Source organism: Perognathus longimembris, chromosome 2, assembly GCF_023159225.1.
Source record: "Perognathus longimembris pacificus isolate PPM17 chromosome 2, ASM2315922v1, whole genome shotgun sequence".
NCBI classification, from domain to species: Eukaryota; Metazoa; Chordata; class Mammalia; order Rodentia; family Heteromyidae; genus Perognathus; species Perognathus longimembris.
In genome coordinates, this window is record NC_063162.1 from 76,170,903 (window position 1) to 76,181,341 (window position 10,439).

Genomic DNA, 10,439 nt, shown 5'->3' on the forward strand with positions numbered 1-10,439 from the left:
GCCCACCAAAAACATAATGCCAATGATTTTAGTAACTATAATCTTGTTAACCTGATTCTTTAACATATTGTGTAATGCCCCAAGTCATGAGATGACCTCCAAGAAGACCACCGAGAGCCAGACATCCCGAAATGCAAAAGCAAGGCTTTATTCAGGCAAGCTGCAGCTTGGGGCTTGTCCCATTCACCTACGCAGCGGAGATAGGGAGGAGGACCCCGAGCTGAAATCTCACAGGGTTTATAAAGGCAAAAACCACAAAGTTACAGTAACCAGGTGTTTACAGATCTGATTGGCTCTTGGGTAAAAACATTCCAGGGTGGACAGAAGTTACCAAAACAGTCCTTTGGCCATCTGGGGTCTGACAACCTGCCCTGCTACATGGAGTATTTGGCAGCCTGGGTGGGCTCACAGTGCTTGTTTATCTTTGGCCAGCATGGCCATTTTTCAGAGCTTGTGCAGGCCCAAGGTTATAGGCACAGAGTGGGGCCTGGCTGACTTTAAGATAGCTTTGTTTAAGGAATTTACAGCTTCAACAGTTTCAGCACAAAAAAGTCTAGTTTTTACAATTTAACATAAACAAGATGGCTATGGTTTCAAAATGGAGTCACTGCTGCCTCAAAGTAGGATTTACCTTCACTCTTCAATTGGTTTCCAATATACCATACCATCCCATCTCAGCTTCTTGAACTTGAATCCTCCGCTTTGTTTCTTCCCACCAGTGGGCTATGAAAATTTTTTGCCTGAATATACTGAACATCCGATTCAACTGTGATAGGACCTCTGGAGAAAAATGTATTAGAGTACTGTATCTAGTTAAAGCTATTTCCAAAAATATCCTAAATGATATCTTATACTAAATGATAGCTTATCCCTGGAACCAAGGTTGTGTCTAATAGTTTGGTGTTTTTTTTTTTTGCCTTAATTACATCCAAAACTAAGTAGGTTTGAGAGTGTTCAATAGTACTCTTGGACTTTATGAACCTATAAACATAATTTTTGTCCTTAGAAATTAGATACAACAGAATATAATTGTTTTTTAAAGCAAGCTTATTCTTTATAAAGCAGAACTTTTAAACTAATTTGTAAAAAAAAAATAGCCACAAGGTAATATTAAAATTTAATGTCCTTGAATTTAAGATGCCTTAGAAATGAAAGGACTGCCTCATATACACTAGCTGAAGTACAAACATCAATTATAGGGGCCTAGAAGACAGAAACGGGCTGCCAGAGGGTAGCGGCTCCTTAGTACCACCAATGGTTTTCTTTCAGTAGAGACCTTTAAAGTGTGTGTGTGTGTGTGTGTGTGTGTGTGTGTGTGTGCATTGTTTTGAGTTTGGGAGGTTTCCAACTGAACTTGGATATCTAGGTTTTGTGTGAGTACTCTCAACATTTAAACTTTGGCCACAAATTTCTAAAATTTGTTCAACATTGTGCAAATACAACAAAACAAGTCAGCTACCAGTTTCCAACACTACAGCCAGAGTTTTAAAAAGCCTTTGACTTCCTCTGAGTTCAAGTCCACACAATAGACAAAAGAAAAGAAAGTTAGACTTTGTGGCATTACTAAGAATGAATGAGATTTATTATCCTGTATCTGTTCTGTTCATCTAATTTATCTAATCCAATTATTCTTGCTCTATCATTTTATGCTTAAGGGTTTAGGGCTCAGTTTGAACAATCCTAGCTGTAAGAACAGCTCCCAACCTGAAGAAAAAGCAAAGCCAGATCTGTCAACTTCAGTTGTCTTTTTAGGGCAATTATCTTAGAGATTTCAACACTTTTGAATTGATATGTAAAACGGAGAGTTAATAATTATTTCTTTAAATTAATATGTTTGCTTGAATTGTTAAATTAATATGTTTACTTGAATTGTTTCCCACCAAAATAAACTTCCCATACATTTAAGTGTTTACATTTATTTTAGTTTTTATCTTTTCAGTTATAACAAGCATAAAGAAAAAAAAATGCTGGGGGTGATTACTTACTGTTCTATCAGCAATTGTGTATTCTCTAAACTAAATAAGCTTATATTTATTAGACATCTAGGTCTTTCTTATAGTATTATGCAATGCATTAATTATACTTTATTAATTTTCCATTCATTTTAACGGTGCCACTTTGAAAATCATAACTAGGTTATTATTTGGAATTCCTGACAGTAAATACTCAAGCAAAAATTTAACCATTGTCATGACCAAGAGTTATGTAGAACTTTGCATTGATGGTGTGGCTGGCATGTCCACCAGTACTGAAGAGAAAGAGAGAAAGAGAAAAAAGGTGGGGAGAAAGAGGGAGAAAGAGAGCAGGGAGGGCAATAAGGAGGGAGGAAGAAAGAGAGAGATGTGTGTGAGAGAGAGACAGAGACAGAGTTACATAGAACATATACTGCCCTGAAAGTAAGGGAGGAAGATTAACATTCATTAAGTGTCTTGATATGACAGTAGTTAATTTTCGCTTAAGACATTTTGAGACTTATAACTTTGAAATTATTTGCTTTAGAATATAATTCTTTGCTGTACAAATATACTGAATACTTTATAAATATATGCCTCCATGTTATCCATTAGTGAGTTATGATGATATAAAAAGTAAAAGGCAAGATATAGAAGGAAAGGAAATACAGAAAAGGAACAAGTAGATAGAAATAGGGGAGGAGAAAAGAGGGAGGGAGTAGAAAGAATATCAGCAGTACTTCATGATTCAACCTAACCAGAAGTAGATGGGGAGGGAAAGGACATTAAAGGCAAAATAGAGAAGAGATGCTATCAAAACTTACAAGAGATGAGAGACTGTGAGGGAAGGGCAGAGTAAGACATTGTTTGAGGCTAAAACACTGAACAGAGGAGCACAAAGGACCAGGAGACCATCACAAGACAAAGGAGAGTCTTCAGAGGCAAAAACAGAGGAAGTGCAAAGAGGGGGAATGAAGAAAAGCCTAAACTGCTTTCTCTCTGGACCGTGAAAGTAACTTTCATCTGTAAAGGAATTTTAAAGAGCATTATCTCCTACTATTACAACCATGCTGAGTGTTAGACAATTTACTAGTTCCTAATATTTATTATGTAATCTGAAGTTCAAAGTCTTATTGTGTTGGGGTCAGCTGTGCCTTTAAGGGGCCACAGCTGACCTTGGCCTGCCCCTCCCCTTCCTGCCAAAGAAGGCCCTGCTCCTGGGGCAGCACATGCGTAATGGATAACACCCCAAAAACCCCATCCTTGGGGGACTGGGGCTCCGCCCACAAGGGAGGGCCCCTGACATTACTTGATGGACAGCTCTTGTGCCCAATATGTTCTCCCTTTCCCTGTGCCCACCTTTGGGGTATATCTGGGGGGGGGGTTCCTCATTTGAATAAAGTAGAACGTCCCAGAGATGTCTCCAAAACTCCACGCGCCTGCGTCTTCCTTGGGCTCGCAGGCATCGGGGTTTCGCACCCACACGCGCCCCAAGGCTAAACCCGGGACCCCACTCCCTCGCCCATTACCCTACCGGCCAGAGGGAGCGTGAGAGAGTTGGTATGGATCCCCCGCCGAATAGATAGGTAAGCCCAGGACCCTTCCCCACGTGTTGGGGAAGGACAGAGCTAAGCCCGGAAAATTTAACAACCCCAATGTTATTGGATTGCTTTCTGTTTGTTATTATTGTTGTTATGTTGGCTTTGTTCTTTACTAGTACTGAGGACTGAACCTAAGGCCTTGCTATGCTAGGCAACCACTCTACCCACTGAGTCTAACCTCTCATTGTGTTGATGTTAAGACCTTCAAAAGATCTGTTCCTAGGGAGACACAAACAGTGGTGGAAAAAAAAAAAAAAGATTTCCCATTGCACCTCAACCATAGACAAGTAGATATACAATGGGTTGTAAAAAATCTAAGCAAACAACTAGAGATTTTTACTGCTAGTATCTCCTAAGATTATACATAGGAGCTGCCCAGTCTTTATAACCAGTAAGACCTTAAGTAAGAGAAAACAATGGTTCTTTAAGATTCCTCCTATGTACATTAAATCAAAAAAAGTACAGCTCTACACTCAATTTTGGTATCAATCCACAACATATTGGCTCTCTAGTATGTAAAAGAGCTACAAGTAGATCCCAATATATGCTTATACATGTGTATGCACAAATACAAATAAGATTTGATTTAGGTATGCTTATCTCAAATACAATAAAATTTATTAAAATAAATCTCATTGAGTATTTTAAATTAGTGGCTCTGCTTTGCTAAACATACATTCTCTACCTTCTCTAAACATACAAACCATGCCTAACAGTTTATGATTTATATTGATAAATACAAAAATTAGTAGTTATATATAATAATTTACCTAGAAGTCTTTCTTTTTGCCTTTTGACATAAGATTGCCAGGGATAAAATACTAATTTTTGAAGTTTTAAGTGGTGATGTGCCATTGCTCTTTCCATTTTTGCCTCTGCAATAACATCATCATTTATTTGCGTTTTTGCCAGGTCTCTCCAAAAGCTGCAGGCAGGAGAAACAGAAGAATAATATTTTAATGTTAGGAAAATAAATTATGAGTAATAAGAAATGATGCTTTCTTTCTCCCCTCAAAAATCAAACATAGAAAAAAAATTTCTATGAGTTGGGTATATCCTGAAGAATTCCTGATGGCTTCACAAAACAGGAGATTATGTGACAATCATATTTCCTTTCTAGACAAGATAAATCATAGGAAAACATAATAATTTTTAATTTACCATAATGTTGATTTTAAAGGAAGGAGATAAAAATTCTAAAACATATTGGACCTCGATGATTTCAGAAAAGTTATACCCCAAAGAAGTAAAGATGAGCTTTGCACTGGTGGCTCACACCTGTAACCTTTGCTACGTAGGAGGATGAGATCTGAGGGTCATGGTTCAAAGCCAGCCTGAGCAGGAAAGTCTATGAGACTTTTATCTCCAATAAACTACCCAGAAAAAGCTGGAAGTAGTGCTCTGGCTCAAGTGGTAGAGCTTTAGCCTTAAGTACAAAGACGCTCGGGGACAGTGCCCAGGCCCTGAGTTCAAGCCCCAGGACTAGCAAATAAGTAAATAAATAAATAAATAAATAAATAAATAAATAAATAAATGAGGAAGATAAAGTGATTTTAATGCTTTAAAACATAAAATTGCAACTAGCCCTAAGTAAGTTTTTCACTGTGGGGGTGAATATCATGAATAAAGACACAGTATATAAAATTCATATTCTTACCAAAAGTGGGTCTTTAGTAAACGATTGTTGTAGAAATTGCATGCTTTTATCATCAATTCTGAAGACATCTAAAATAAATACATAATAGAAATAAGCATCAGAAATAAGTAGAATCTGTGGGTTGCCTATGCCAAATCCACTAAAAAATGAGAACAACGATTGCTTCCGGGAGAATAACTGGGCACCTGGAAGTAAAAACTGGATTGAAAGAACAATCTGTGGCTTACATCTTTAGGAATTTTATTATGTATGCCATCATCATTTTGAAAGTTAGAATCATACCTTAGAATTATCCCATTGTGTCAGACTTACTTTAAAGCACTTTGAAGTAAATGTTAAGGCATTATTATTAGCTACATGAACAAGAGTACAGAATTGCAGATCCACTGGTCACTATTAAGATTTAGACAGAATTCACACCTGTAATCCTAGTTAGTCAAGAGTCTGAGATCTAAGGATTGCAGTTCAAAACCAGTCTGAGAAGGAAGTCTGTGAGACTCTTATCTCTAATAAACTACTCAGAAAAAGCCAGAAGTGCGCTGTGGCTTACATGGTAAATGCTAGCCTTATATACAAAGACACTCAGGGACAGTGCCCAGACCCTGAGTTCAAGCCCCAGGACTGGCAGAAAGAAAATTAAAAAGGTGAGTGATTTTGCTTATTGAAGACATAAATTGAGATTTTTTTTTTCTATTCCCATGGGGGGAGGGCTGTCCCAGGACCCCAGGGTGATCCTGGGGCTTGAACTCAGGGTCTGGGCACTGTCCCTGAGTGCCTTGAATTTGTTAGATGTCTCTTGAAACTCTGTGCAGTGATTCAAGGATTCCCTAAGGATTTCTCCTGGATACAACCTGATTTTATGACTTCTACGAGTTCTGTCAACATATTGACAAGGAGGATTCTTACTCTAGGATGTGGTTTTTTAAATTGTTAATATATTTCAACAATGGCTTTCAATGTTTGTTTGGCTTTTTTTTCAAGGAAAATTACATAGAATGCAAAACTATTCTAGAATTAAAGAGATAAGGAGGGCCCCAAAGCCTGTCTCTGGGCCTCCTCTTATTCCCAAAACATCTCCAAGATATATGCACTCTTCAGCAGATCGTAGCTCTGTGGTCAATAAAGTAAGGTCATTTATCTACACACTAAGATTCAGATCAACTAGGATCTGACATGTGGGTTCTCCCAGCATAGCTGGGCCTCCAGGTCATCTTGGGCTGGGCAAAAGCATCTAGCCCCTCTCTTTCTGGATTAGTAAGCAGCAGAACTCCATCCATCCTTGTAAATGGATACTTTGAATTGTTCCCTGCTCTCGGCACCTATTTGAACATGCCTTTAATTGTGACTTTCATAGCTCAGCTTCACCAGCAGCCCCAATTCTGTCTTGGTGTCATCAAGCATCACAGAGTGTCCCCCATAATTGATTTGTAATGTTCTCTCTCCCTTTCTCCCTATGGATTTTTTTTTATTATTTTAGTTTCTTTTTATGTTCACAATCTTTGTTCTAAAAGCCTGCCTCCTGCCTTGCCCTAGTTAGAGGATCAAAAAGCAGCTCCTTTCAGGAACAATCATGTCTGGCTTTCACGTTCAGTTTCATTAATGGTTTGGCCCTTCTTTATGAGCATGGTTCTCTTTATGCTCATCTGTGAGCAGAGAAAGTAGGGTTAAACACATGGGGAATCAGATTAGGAGGAAAACATCCTCCCTTAAGCTTTCCTAAGAGATGTTTTCATGCATGAAAGGAGGAAACCCAGAAAAGGAAAAGGTCAACATTAAGAATGAGGAGAAACAGACTGGGGATGTGGCTTAGTGGTAGAGTGCTTGCCTAGAATGCACAAAGCCGTGGATTCCATACCTTAGTACCACATAAACAGAAAAGGCTGGAAGTGGCGCTATGGCTCAAGAGGTACAGGGTTATTCCTGAGGAAAAAAAAAAAAAAGGCAGGGACAATGCCCAGGCCCTGAGTTCAAGGCCCAGGACCCGCAAAAAAAAAAAAATTTTTTTTAAAGAGAGAAAAGAGAAAAGAAAAAAACAATGAAAAACAAGAAATGTCTATGAGCTTCCTGGAAATTTGGGGGAGTTACTGATGATAGGGCTGTGTGTGTGTGTGTGTGTGTGTGTGTGTGTGTGTGTGTATGCACATTTGCATGCATGCATGTGCACATGTATGTTATTCGTTCACTTTTTTTTCTAGGTGCCTCCTATTCAAATAATCTGACTTCAGACCTTCCATAAAATCTAAAATCTACTTGAGAAGTTCCACCAGAACTAAAGATATGTATTTTAGCATGCTTAGTAACTAATAATTACCAGCTGATCATCCAGCCCAAAAAGTTTTCTATGTAAGTTTCAGATAATCTTCTAATTTTTGGTTGCATTGATGGCTCCATGCATGTATCCCTGTAACAAAATCGTAAAACAATGTCAAAATTAATTTCACAATAATTTGATAGTTAAGTCAGTGGTTCTTCTGGGTGACATAGAAAGGAGGAGAGAAAAAGGACATGTCCCCTTAAGAGAAGCAGGCAGGTCCAAATTACCAGGAGGGTTATTTGTAATGCTATGCATCCAAGACTTGGCTGAGTCCCTCAAGAAGGTTGTACTTCCTTTCTCCACTCTTCAACTTGAAATAATCTGGCCTATGGTCTCATGTTACAGGTGAGAGTAGCATGTATTTCACAGTTGAGAACCAGTGAGCATGCATGTTATCTATATTTGTCTTTAGGACCTAACAACCTACAGAAAAATTACTAATAATCTTAAATTGGACACAGCCACTGGGAAGATGTTATTTTGATACTATGAGTGAGTATTTTGACTTCAAAGTGTTACCCTATCATAAACTAACACAATACTTACCATAAAACACTTTCAGGACCATTTTCAATGATAAACTTGAGCTTTTCTTCTAAGTATCTCAGTGGGTCATCAGGACATGTAATAAGAATACCACATAACAGTGCCTAGAGAACAAAGGAAACCAAGTCAGTGTTTCTGAATTAGCATGTTCTGTCTCTGTTTTCCCAAAAAATTAAAAAGTCAAACAATATGAGAATTTTAAAGCAAATCTACTTTTTATGTTTTTCTTCAATGGTGGTAATTGGACATAGTTTGCTAAAGTCAAATAAAAAGTATACCTGCTTCTTCATGAAATTTCAACAGAAATGACACAATAGAGTCATTGCACAGTATTTTGCATGATATGAAAAGTAAAATCTTAGCACGAATTTTTTTTTTTTTTTGGCCAGTCCTGGGGCTTGGACTCAGGGCCTGAGCACTGTCCCTGGCTTCCTTTAGCTCAAGGCTAGCACTCTGCCACTTGAGCCACAGCGCCACTTGTGGCCGTTTTCTGTATATGTGGTGCTGGGGAATCGAACCCAGGGCCTCATGTATACGAGACAAGCACTCTTGCCACTGGGCCATATCCCCAGCCCCTTAGCACGAATTTGAAGACATAATTATGATGCTTTACATAAGTAGTTTCTACTCTTCAGTATGAGAGGGAAATTTCTAGCTAAAAAATCCCTCAGGCCCAACCACAAAATTTCTTGAGAAAAGTGGTTTTGGATCTCTGGTGTGGCTCAGTGGGAAAGTGCTGAATTTAAATTTCTGAAGCCCTGGGTTCAATTCCCTGCCCTGAAAAATAAAATCTATTGTGACTGAATTTTATCAAAGTGTACTTGTATTCTTTATGTTGTTGATGATGATCCTAGGGCTTGAACTCAGGGCACTCTCCCTGAGCTCTTTTCCTGAAGGTTAGTGCTCTACCACTTTAAGCCACAGTTCTATACCTGGGTTTTCTGGTGGTTGAATGGAGATAAAAGTCTCATAGACTTTCTTGCCCAAGCTGGCTTTGAACCTTGATCCTGAGATTTCAGCCTCCTGAGTAGCCTAGGATTATCAGTGTGAGCCACAAGCCCCAGGCTGTACTTATATTCTTATATAATTTGATTACACAAATTGCATATATGTTGTCCTCCATGACACACACACAGATTATATTTATTGGGAATACTGAAGTTCAGTGCATGTAAGTTGCAAACAAATAACTTAATGGACCAATACTAATATTTAAATTGCATATGTGGATGTGGATTAGGGAAACCTGTTGTGTTGTTTTCTTCTGTCCAGTCTTCAAAGACATACAGAATTACTAAACCTTTCTCCATTTCAGACACAAAGGTTTATAGCTCAGAACCTACAAAAACCACCTGGAAACGTCCTAGGAACTTCTTAGGTTCTTCTACCTAGAAATTACACTTGCTGGCTTCCTCCTACTCCTCTCCTTTGAGAATAAAATATTCTCATTCTGTGAGTTAGGCAGAGCAGTTCTTTCCATCTCCACGGGCCAGGTGTCAGCAGACCTAAGCAGAGGAACTTTATCAGTTTTCACAATGTTCTTGGGAAGGAAATGTGGACAGGAGTTAGAAAGTTGTAGAGGTAGGGGGAGGAGAAAGAGAAGGAGGAAAAGAAGGAAGAAGAGGAAGAGGAGGAGGGAGGGAGGCAAGGAAGCAAGGAAACCAAGAGAGAAGAAAAGAAATGTGGAGAAAAAGAAGAGGGAGGAGAAAGGAAAAAGGAAGAGAAAGAGAGAAATCTCCTAATTGAATCCTGAAAAATACAATTTATCACTTTGCGAGAACTCTGACCTCTCAGTGTGCAGCCTGCAGGTTGGGAATGTGCCTCTTAAAACAATGGCAAAATGTCTTAGTTGAGACATCAGATCCTTCTCCAGCTCTGCCTCTTGACCTGGCCTCATCCCAGCTGCTCTCAAGGATGGCTCCATCATTTGCAGATTCATTTCTTTTTCTCCCAAACCAAGAGTACAGAGCTTCACAGAACCACAGTGGTTCTCACCACAGTTGCAAGCTTTATTTGGAAAAACTGCCTATTGCCTAAAAGGTAGCCAGGGTGAGTTCTACCTAGAAGCTACAGAGAGGATGACCTCTTCTACTCCCAACAGCATCCTGTGTTGTCCTTCAGCACTGATGTAAAGTCCAGCTGCTATTTGGCACGCAGGCCATGTCTGTTTCGCTAGGACCCTGGATTTCTGTGCTCACCACTCCATCTTATTCTGGCATCCTGTGGACATTTACATTAGAATCACCTCAGTCTCTGAGAATGGGAATCTGCATTCTGGTGTGCTTCCCCAAGGTGATTCCTATGCACATGAAAGTCTGAGGACTACAGCCTTACAGGGAATGTTAAGGAAGTTGGGATCTGGCTAATGA

General features: G+C 39.1%; 1 long non-coding RNA gene across 1 annotated transcript; it reads right to left on the reverse strand.

Annotated features, from left to right (window-relative positions):
- Positions 1-666: 666 nt before the first annotated feature.
- LOC125346737 lies at positions 667-5,261 on the reverse strand. Its single transcript, XR_007210018.1, has 3 exons — positions 5,211-5,261; positions 4,324-4,478; positions 667-780 (listed from the first exon to the last, which is right to left on the reverse strand). It is a non-coding gene; the product is annotated as an uncharacterized LOC125346737 (long non-coding RNA).
- Positions 5,262-10,439: the final 5,178 nt, after the last annotated feature.